The sequence below is a fragment of the Oncorhynchus masou genome, chromosome 33, assembly GCF_036934945.1.
Source record: "Oncorhynchus masou masou isolate Uvic2021 chromosome 33, UVic_Omas_1.1, whole genome shotgun sequence".
Lineage (NCBI taxonomy): Eukaryota > Metazoa > Chordata > Actinopteri > Salmoniformes > Salmonidae > Oncorhynchus > Oncorhynchus masou.
Window position 1 is genome coordinate 22,068,786 of NC_088244.1, and position 9,927 is coordinate 22,078,712.

Below are 9,927 nucleotides of genomic sequence, written 5' to 3' on the forward strand. Positions count from 1 at the left end.
TATTTTGTGGCAAGAACTAGGTAGTCATAGCAACAGTAGGATTGCATAAAATGTGTGTGTGTTTGTGAACTGTCTGCTGAGGTTTTTCATACACCAAAAAATGCACAATCATGTCGTTGACCTTGATGTGTCCATACATTCTTTTGTGAGGAAATCCTTCACCTTGAGATGTCTTTTGTCACTACCTACAGAGCCTATATCCCATTACACTTCAAATTTCAATACATAGCATTTGGTAGATGTACATAGCTTTGTTTTACAACAGTGACACTGAAGCTGTGTATGAATGTGGAGATACAGTATTAACCCCGTCTACCCTTGTGCCTCATTTTCACCTTTTATTACTTCTCCTCTTTTGTCCACAGATGAGAAAAGACTAAACAAAATTCAAAGAGAGAAAGATTCTCATTAACCGCCTTACCCCAAATTCATAACAGGATCCACCGCTACTATGCAACCTAGTGAACAACCATTGTATAATTCACCCTTTGTATTTGTCAGTTTCACCCCTGGTTAGCATCAACTTTGATCTGCCTCCATGCTGATATAGTTTCCCCACCATAGCTGCTCCACACCTCTCTCTCAACCTCCCCTGGAGCCAAATACAGGCCCAGAATAAGAATCAGCTCCTCTCTCATCTCAGTGCCTGGCGAGGATGTCTCCAAACTCTGTGTTTCCCTTGCACAGACTATAGTACATTTTGAGAGGCCTGATAGGAAGAGTGTTACAGTACAGTGACATTGATACTCTGACAAACCCTGCAAAAGCCATCAATTTACTGTCACCTATACTAATTTTGTAGTAGCTCTCTACTATGCCTTGCTGTTCCTGCCTGCTTGTGTGTGTGTCCTATGTGGGAGTGGCTGTGGGATTGTGGATCCAAATGGCAGATACAACAAATCATCCCTCAATCAGTTCATCCAGATAAAATTACACTCAATCACAGAGAGAGCCATTCTCTTTTTAAAATCTGCTGACTACAGTGCAGAGACAGTAGGCAGAGGGTGGTGGTGGGGGGAATGGGACATGTGGCTTTTAGTGAGATAGGGAGAGGAGGTCCCATGATTCTCGTGGCGGCTGCAAGGGACTGTACAGTGAGGGTAAAGCGGGAACAATAACTCCAAGGACAAATGGGGGAGAGGTGAGCGGCAGCCAAGCATGAATTGGTTCTGAGAGAAACCCTGCCATTCACTGACTGGAACCAGATCTACAGGCTCTACACTAACAGAGGGCTGATTAAATCTCACTTGGCAAAATAGAGCTGGGCTGTCTCTATTTCCCTCACCCTCCATCTGTCTCTACCACCTACCTGTTTCCTGATATTGCACATGAATGGGGAGCTAGAAGCCCTTCCAATATTAGGCGATACACAGTTAGGTGGCGATTTCCTTTTCTTTCATTGTTACCAAAGGCAGAGAAATATAGAAGGGGAATGCCACAAATGAATTCCAACCAACGTAGGCCTAATTAATTGATGTTCTATTGATAGAATGTTTCCGTTCTGTTCTCCAGAGCATTGTAATAAGACTACTCAAAGGGAGTGTTCCTCTCTCAAAGGAAGGGAAACACAGATTATCAAACCATTGAACACATATCACACCCATTACCTAAAAATAATGAAATCTTCAAGTTAGTTGTGAGAGTGTTTACATACCAATTTGCTAAAAATTGCTCAAGACTCAGACTCCATGTACTGTTTGTTCCATTTAGATGGCAGACCAGGGATTAACAAAGCAATCTGGGGGCCGAACAGGCTGCATCTCATAATACAAGAATTATTCTCTTGGGGATCTTCAATTAATACATGTGTAAAACTCTTTATATCTGGCCTACTGTATCCATAGGCTATGTGAGGTTGTTTACATGGGCCACTACATCGTTTACTTGACTGTATATATCAGAGAGCAACAGACAAGAGCAGTTTCTGATGTCTGGTTGAAAACATATTTAAGCAAGTTTGCCACCTTGTGTTTCAAAAGTGCATAACAGCTCAATGATTTACCATGCAGGCCATGATCAAATCAAATCAACATTTATTTGTCACGTGCGCCAAATACAACAGGTAGACCTTACAGTGAAATTCTTACTTATCTTGTACCAGTGTTTCTGGGGAGGTGTAATGAAAATGGTTTTAACACAATGCTGAAACCACTGACCTGGCAGTGTAGTGCCGGAGGAAAAACCTCTCCCTCAACATCAGCAAGACCAAGGAACTGATCATGGACTACAGGAAAGGGCACGCCAAATGTTCACATTAACGGGCGGCAGTGGAGCAGGTAGACAGCTTCAAGTTCCTTGGTGTCCAAATCACTAAAGACTTAAAATGGTCCAAACACACAAAGCAGTCGTGAAGAAGGCGCGACAGTACCTCTTTCCTCTCATGAGGTTGAAACAGTTTGGCATGGGCCCTCAAATCATGAAAAGTTTATACAGCTGTACCAATGAGAGCATATTGACTGACTGCATCACTGCTTGGTACGGCAATAGCACCGCACTCGATATTCAGGCGTTGTGGAAGAAAGACCCGGAAAAACTTCAAAGACCTAAACCACCCAAGCCAAAGACTTATTTTTTTCTCTTGCCACATGGCAAGAGGTACCAGTGCATCAAGTATGACACCAACAGGCTTTTGAGCAGCTTTTATTCCCAAGCAATATGACTGAAAAATATCGAACAAAATAGCTACATGGACAGAGACCTTGTATATTTATTGACCTTTTCTTTAAATACTTGCACTATATTTTTGTCCATTAAAATAACATCAAATTGATCAGAAATACAGTGTGGACATTGTTAATGTTGTAAATTACTATTGTAGCTGGGAACGGCTGATTTTTTTATGGAATATCTACATAGACTTACAAAGGCCCATTTTCAGTAACCATCACACCTGTGTTCCAATGGCCGTTGTGTTAGCTAATCCAAGTTTATCATTTTAAAAGGCTAATTGATCATTAGAAAACCCTTTTGCAATTATGTTAGCACAACTGAAAAGTGTTGTTCTGATTAAGCAAGCAATAAAACTGGCCCTCTTTAGACTAGTTGATTTTCTGGAGCATCATCATTTGTGGGTTCGATTACAGGCTCAAAATGGCCAGAAACAAATAACTTTCTTCTGAAACTCGTCAGTCTATTCTTGTTCTGAGAAATGAAGGCTATTCCATGTGATAAATTGCCAAGAAACTGAAGATCTTGTACCACACCTTCACAGAACAGCGCAAACTGGCCCAAACCAGAATAGAAAGAGGAGTGGGAGGCCCCGGTGCACAACTGAGCCAGAGGACAAATACATTAGTGTCTAGTTTGAGAAACAGATGCCTCTTCAACTGGCAGCTTCATTAAATACTACCTGCAAAACATCAGTTGCAGCGTTAACAGTGAAGAGGTGACAAAACAAGCACATTTCAAAGTGACTCCAAACTTTTGTATCTAACTCCATCACTCCAGTATCCTTTCCCATGTAAATATGGTATTGGAACTGACTTTTTAAATATTTCCTGTAAATAGTATGCTTACCTACTTACTTTATTGTGTATTTATTATTCTTATTTCTCATGTTTTTTTTTCTAGTAATATTGTTATTGATTGCATTGTTGCAAGAAAGGCATTTCACTGTACTTGTACTTGTGCATGCGACATTGAAATTTTAAACTACTGTTCAACGACCCCGGTTATTTTACACCTGTGCGCTAAACTCAGAAACTACAATTCCCAAACTCTGAATCCGCTGTCAATTTCCTGTGGCGTCGTATAAACTGTAACTCAGTAAAAATGTTGAAATTGTTGCATGTTGCGATTACATTTTTGTTCAGTATAGTTATGAAGAGCCCAATATTGGACTAAAGGAGTCTCTCTAAAATTACTTTAGTCCAAGGACCTTCGCCACATGTTCTGTTTAAAGGCTCAATTAGCTCTGGAAGCCAAAAAATCCCATCTAAACGTGAACCGATTCTCAATTGTTCTACGGTTCTAGAAACAAATCCATCTACTTTCATATCACAAAAGTATTTTCACAAATACAAAATACACACTTACTGTGTACACTGTTATAAAACCGTTGCAGCCGGCAGTATTTTTCAGTCACAACGTGCTTGTGGCGTCTCTTCCGTTTACACACAGGTGTTCGGAGACGCGTATAGCTAATTAACACAGATAGTCCACACGGTCTTACGTCAGTTTTCCCTAAACAAGCGCTGCAGTATATAAATATGGCCGTGTGTGAACCCTAACCCTATACAGCTGTGTATCAATTTAACCTTTTGTTTTTTTGGAAATAATTTCTAGCCAATATGAAAGACAAGGTCCCTTATGCTTTCAAAACCATATCACAAGCGATGCGTGTTACTGTTCAGACCAAGCGTCACGGCTTTAACATAACTCCATACAGAAGACTCCTTTGTCCAATGACTCGTATGTGTAATGTAATGGAGCTGAGAGTCATGATCTAGGGCTAGTCGTGGAGTGTGATTTATTCCATCACTAAACACTTTACTAAAATTATCATTGTATTTGATGATTAGCTAGTTGATAGGATGATGGTAACACCATTAGATGTCGGACATGAAATCGATTAAAGGAAGACAATAAGTTCATGGGGGTTGGTGACCTAATACACAACATACAACTCAGAACTCCTTCTGTCCTCACAAGAACCATGCAGCAGAGACCTCAGGAGTCAAGGATAAGGAGCGGAAATGCAAAGGCTCCCCGTCCATGGACCGGAAACCTTTTGGTTGAAGTGAGTAGATATTCACCACGATATGGCTTGAAAAACGGTCAACTATATCTGGTATCTGGTATCTTCCCACTGTATGTGAAAGGTGTCCAGTGGGTTTCTAAAAATGTGTACCACAAGTTGGTAATATTTCTATGTATCTGACCTTTATTTCCCCTCCAAAGATCGCCATCTGAAGGACAAGGAGAGCGAGAAGGAGCGTGACCGGGACAAGGACAGCGAGAGGGGTCGCAAGGACATTCACCGCAGAGACAAAGACCACAGTAAGAAATCCAGGTGTGTAGGCTTGAGTCAGACTGCTGTTTAAGTCACAGGGTGACTATTGGGTGCAGGCCTGAGCGGATTACAAGATCACCCAGAGACGTTAACTTCTGTAGGCGTTATAAAGATCTAATATTCTCAGCAGAATGTGTGTATCTGGAACACGCCCACTTTGTGTCTTAAAACATCCCTCACATCATATGCAGAGCCGTTATCAGAGCCTTTTTCTTTACCTTTTCAACTTGAGTGGTTGCTTCTCCTTACAGAAGCGTCTCCCCCAAGTCCAAGGACAGGATAAAGAGTGAGAAGGATTTGAAAAAAAGAGGAAAAAGAAGAAAGGAAAGGTTAGACAAGGGAATAGTCTCTCCAAAGCCAAGCTAGCTACCACTTAGTTATGTATCTTGAGTTGTGATGGTGACTCTCTTTTAGGTACAGCCACTTTCTCTAGAAGAGCTTCTAGCCAAGAAGAAAGCGGAGGAGGAGGCGAAGGTGAGACCATAAGTGTGCCCATTTAGTAGTCTCTGTGTTTGGTGTTGCAGTGAGGAGCAAGATGGGAGTGTAACAATCAAGAATCTTAAGGTATGTTTCTCCACACAAAATGTGAATGTTTGTAGTTTAAAACCTCTTCCCCTTAATTTCTTTCCCCCTCTTTCTTTTTTTCTCTCAGCTCAAGTTCCTGTCCAAGGCAGAGCGTGGGGCGGAGGCTCTGAAAAGGAGGCAGCAGCAGACTGAGGAGAGGAAGAACACTATCCATGAGGACAGGAAAAAGAGGAGGATTTTCCAGGACATCGGGAGGAAGATGATGGGTGAGTAGGAGGGGCTTGGGGTTAGTCAGGAGGAAGGTGATGGGTGAGTAGGAGGGGCTTGGGGTTAGTCAGGAGGAAGATGATGGGTGAGTAGGAGGGGCTTGGGGTTAGTCAGGAGGAAGGTGATGGGTGAGTAGGAGGGGCTTGGGGTTAGTCAGAAGGAAGGTGATGGGTGAGTAGGAGGGGCTTGGGGTTAGTCAGGAGGAAGGTGATGGGTGAGTAGGAGGGGCTTGTGGTTAGTCAGGAGGAAGGTGATGGGGGAGTGGGAGGTGGAAAATCAGGTTGCAACATTCTGAAAGTTGCTGACAGAAATGTCTTCAAAAGAGCTTAAATGATTTTCTATTCTACATGACAGAGAAGCATGTCTATTCTACATGTATTTCTATCTGAACGATCAGTAATGTTGCACCCCACTGAACACAGCATAGGTCTCTGGTATCATACTGTTTGACACTTATTGTGAGCCCAGAGGTTTGTCTGTCCGTTTCCCAGAGGACCCCCAGGAAAGGGACAGACGAGAACGGAGAGAGAGGATGGAGCGTGAGAACAATGGGGATCAAGCGGACGACGGAAGACAGAAGATCAAAGAGGAGAAGGATAAGGGCAAGGAGCTCCAGGCCATCAAGGTTAGTCTAGAGATTGAGGTTCTACCTTGGGCCGGCTTCAGGAACACCGGCTAAGCCCATTTCTATGTTGTATTCATTCGTGCACACTAGCAAAACATTTTGCAACAAAACATTAAAACAAAGTTTCTTATTGAACAATGTAATGTAGTCCCACCCTGTTTGTCTTTTTTCATGTGTTGGGTGCCTAGTGAATACGACCCGGGACTAAAACTCATTCTCAGTGGGGATTCTCTGATCACGAGCTTTGATATGGTTAGTTGAACTAAGTGTTTGAGCAGGTGTACTATGCCTTCTCACATCTGTCTGTCTCTGTCCAACCAGGAGCGGGACTAAGAAGCGCCGGCGGACACGCCACCTGAACGACAGAAAGTTTGTCTTTGAGTGGGACGCCTCTGAAGACACTTCTATCGACTACAACCCCATGTGATTCTGCATATAAACGCTGGGACGATAAAGTCACAGTTTCACAAACATGGTGTTATAGGTATCCTTCTTTGGTTATGTCCATGGTGGGGTAACACCTTGTTACAACCTTTAATCATTTTGCTCCTTAAATAGATATTTGTCTTTCAACTGCTCTCTTCTCTCTCTCCAACTTCTCTCCCTCTCTGTCTCAGTTATAAGGAGAAGCACCAGGTCCAGCTGTATGGGCGCGGCTTCATAGCTGGTATTGACCTGAAGCAGCAGAAGAGAGATCAGTCACATTTCTACGTGGACATGATGGAGACGAGACGCACACTGGAGGAGGAGGAGCAGGAGGAGTGAGTCACACACACAATCACACACCTGACAAACTACCATGCTCTCTAACACATCAAATCTATGTCTTTAATTTACAGAAACAGCTAAAACCGATTCATTGTCACCCTCTAATCTCTGCCCTCCCCTCCTGCTTCTCAGGGTGTGGCTGAAGAAGGTGCGTAAGAAGGAGGCCAAGCAGCGGTGGGATGACAGACACTGGTCCCAGAAGAAGCTGGAGGAGATGGCGGACAGGGACTGGCGTATCTTCAGGGAGGATTACAGTATCACCACAAAGGGTGGCAAGATCCCCCACCCCATCAGGAATTGGAAGGAGTACAACCTGCCCCCACACATCATGGAGGTCATTGACAACTGTGGCTACAAGCTCAGCTGTGAAGACTTCAGATGCACACACACAGACACACACGTACCCAGTCCTGAACTAGTTACGGCCACGAGCCGGCTACCACCCGGTTACTCAACCCTGCACCTTAGACTGCTGCCCTATGTACGTAGACATAGAACACTGGTCACTTTAATAGTGTTCACATACTGTTTTATCCATTTCATACGTGTATATACTGTTTTCTAGTCAAGTCCATCCTATTCAACTATTGCTGTACAATACTATTATATATCCATGTATTCTACAGCAAAGTACATATTCTATCCATGTACTGCAATGTCTCTACATCCCACCATATACATATATGTATTTATATTCTGGACTCTGACATTGCTCGTCCTAATATTTCTATATTAATTCCATTATTTTACTTTTTAGATTTGTGTGAATTGTTAGATATTACTGCACTGTTGGAGCTAGGAACACAACATTTTGCTACACCCAAAATAACATCTGCTAAATATGTGTATGTGACCAATAAAACTTGATTTGATGTGTGTGCACACGCCACCTTTGGGTCTTTCCCTGATCAGCACTGAAGCCAGTACTTGCTGTATTAAAATGTTTCCCTTGTTACCCAGGATCCAACGCCTATCCAGAGACAAGCTATACCCATTGGCTTACAGAATCGTGACATCATCGGCGTGGCTGAGACTGGTAGCGGTAAAACAGCTGCTTTCCTCATCCCCCTATTGGTCTAGATCACTACCCTGCCCAAGGATGAAAGGTGAGGCCACCTCCCCAGCCAGAGTGTTATCCCTCACTACTCTGCGAAGAGTTGCATGTCCTTCTATTGAACCACATCTTCTCAACTCATCTTTCCCCTGTTAATGTAGGATGGAGGACTCGGACCAGGGTCCGTATGCAGTGATCCTAGCCCCCACCCGTGAGCTGGCCCAGCAGATCGAGGAGGAGACCCTTACGTTTGGTAAACCTCTGAGGATCGTGGCCGTCACTGGAGATATCTCCAGGGAGGACCAGGGCTTCCGCCTCCGGATGGGCTGCGAGGTCAGACACTAGAAAACACGGGCGCACACACACATGCACAATAATAATGCCAATATGAAGACGCATGCATGTGACGTCTGAGTAAGTATGTTTTTGTTTGTGTGTTCCAGATAGTGATAGCCACCCCGGGTCGTCTGATAGACGTAGTGGAGAACAGATAGCTGGTCCTGGGCCGCTGTACCTACGTGGTACTGGACGAGGCTGACCCCATGATAGACATGGGCTTCGAGCCTGATGTCCAGATTATCCTGGAGTACATCCCTGTGACCAATCAGAAACCAGACACGGACGAGGCAGAGGACCCAGAGAAAATGAAGATGAACTTCGAGATGGGAAAACACAAGTACAGACAGGTAACAGATTGTTCCACACATTCAGCTACAGTAGGTGATGTATGGATGACAGAAGCCTAAACAGAAACTCACACACTGAAGAAAATGTCAGCTTAAGATGATTCTCTCTCTCTCTCTCTCCCCCTTCCTTCCTTCCTTCCTTCCTTCCTTCCTTCCTTCCTTCCTTCCTTCCTTCCTTCCTTCCTTCCTTCCTTCCTTCCTTCCTTCCTTCCTTCCTTCCTTCCTTCCTTCCTTCCTTCCTTCCTTCCTTCCTTCCTTCCTTCCTTCCTTCCTTCCTTCCTTCATCCACATCTCTCTTTTTTCAGACAGTCATGTTCACAGCTACCATGCCTGCAGCGGTAGAGCGATTGGCCCGCAATTACCTGCGTCGTCCGGCTGTGGTGTATATTGGCTCAGCCAGAAAAACTCACGGGAGAGTGGAACAAAAGGTCCTGCTCATGGGAGAGAAGAGGTAAGACCACACATGCGGAGATCATCCGTTCACCTACTCTGCGTCTCACAAAGACACAGCGGTTGGAACCAAAAATCTCAAATTTGGACTTATCAGACCGAAGGACAGATTTCCACTGGTCTAATGTTCATTGCTTGTGTTTCTTGGCCCAAGCCAGTCTGTTCTTCTTGTTGGTGTCCTTTAGTAGTGGTTTCTTTGCAGCAATTCAACCATGAAGGCCTGATTTACACACGCAGTCTCCTCTGAACAGTTGATGTTGAGATGTGTCTGTTACTTGAACTTTGTGAAGCATTTATTTTGCCTGCAATCTGAGGTGCAGTGAACTCAGTTAACTTATCTGTGATTTTGCAGAAATACTCATAATAAACATTGATAAAAGATACAACTGTTATTCACAGAATTAAAGATTTAACTTATCCTCTGCAGCAGAGGTAACTCTGGGTCTTCCTTTCCTGTGGCGGTCCTCATGAAAGCCAGTTTCATCATAGCGCTTGATGGTTTTTGCGACTGCACTTGAAGAAACTTTCAACGTTCTTGAAT

At 43.7% G+C, this 9,927-nt stretch overlaps 1 pseudogene; it reads left to right on the plus strand.

Annotated features, from left to right (window-relative positions):
- The first annotated feature begins 4,532 nt into the window (after window positions 1–4,532).
- LOC135527430 (probable ATP-dependent RNA helicase DDX23) lies at window positions 4,533–9,391 on the plus strand (annotated as a pseudogene).
- The last annotated feature ends 536 nt before the right edge of the window (window positions 9,392–9,927 follow it).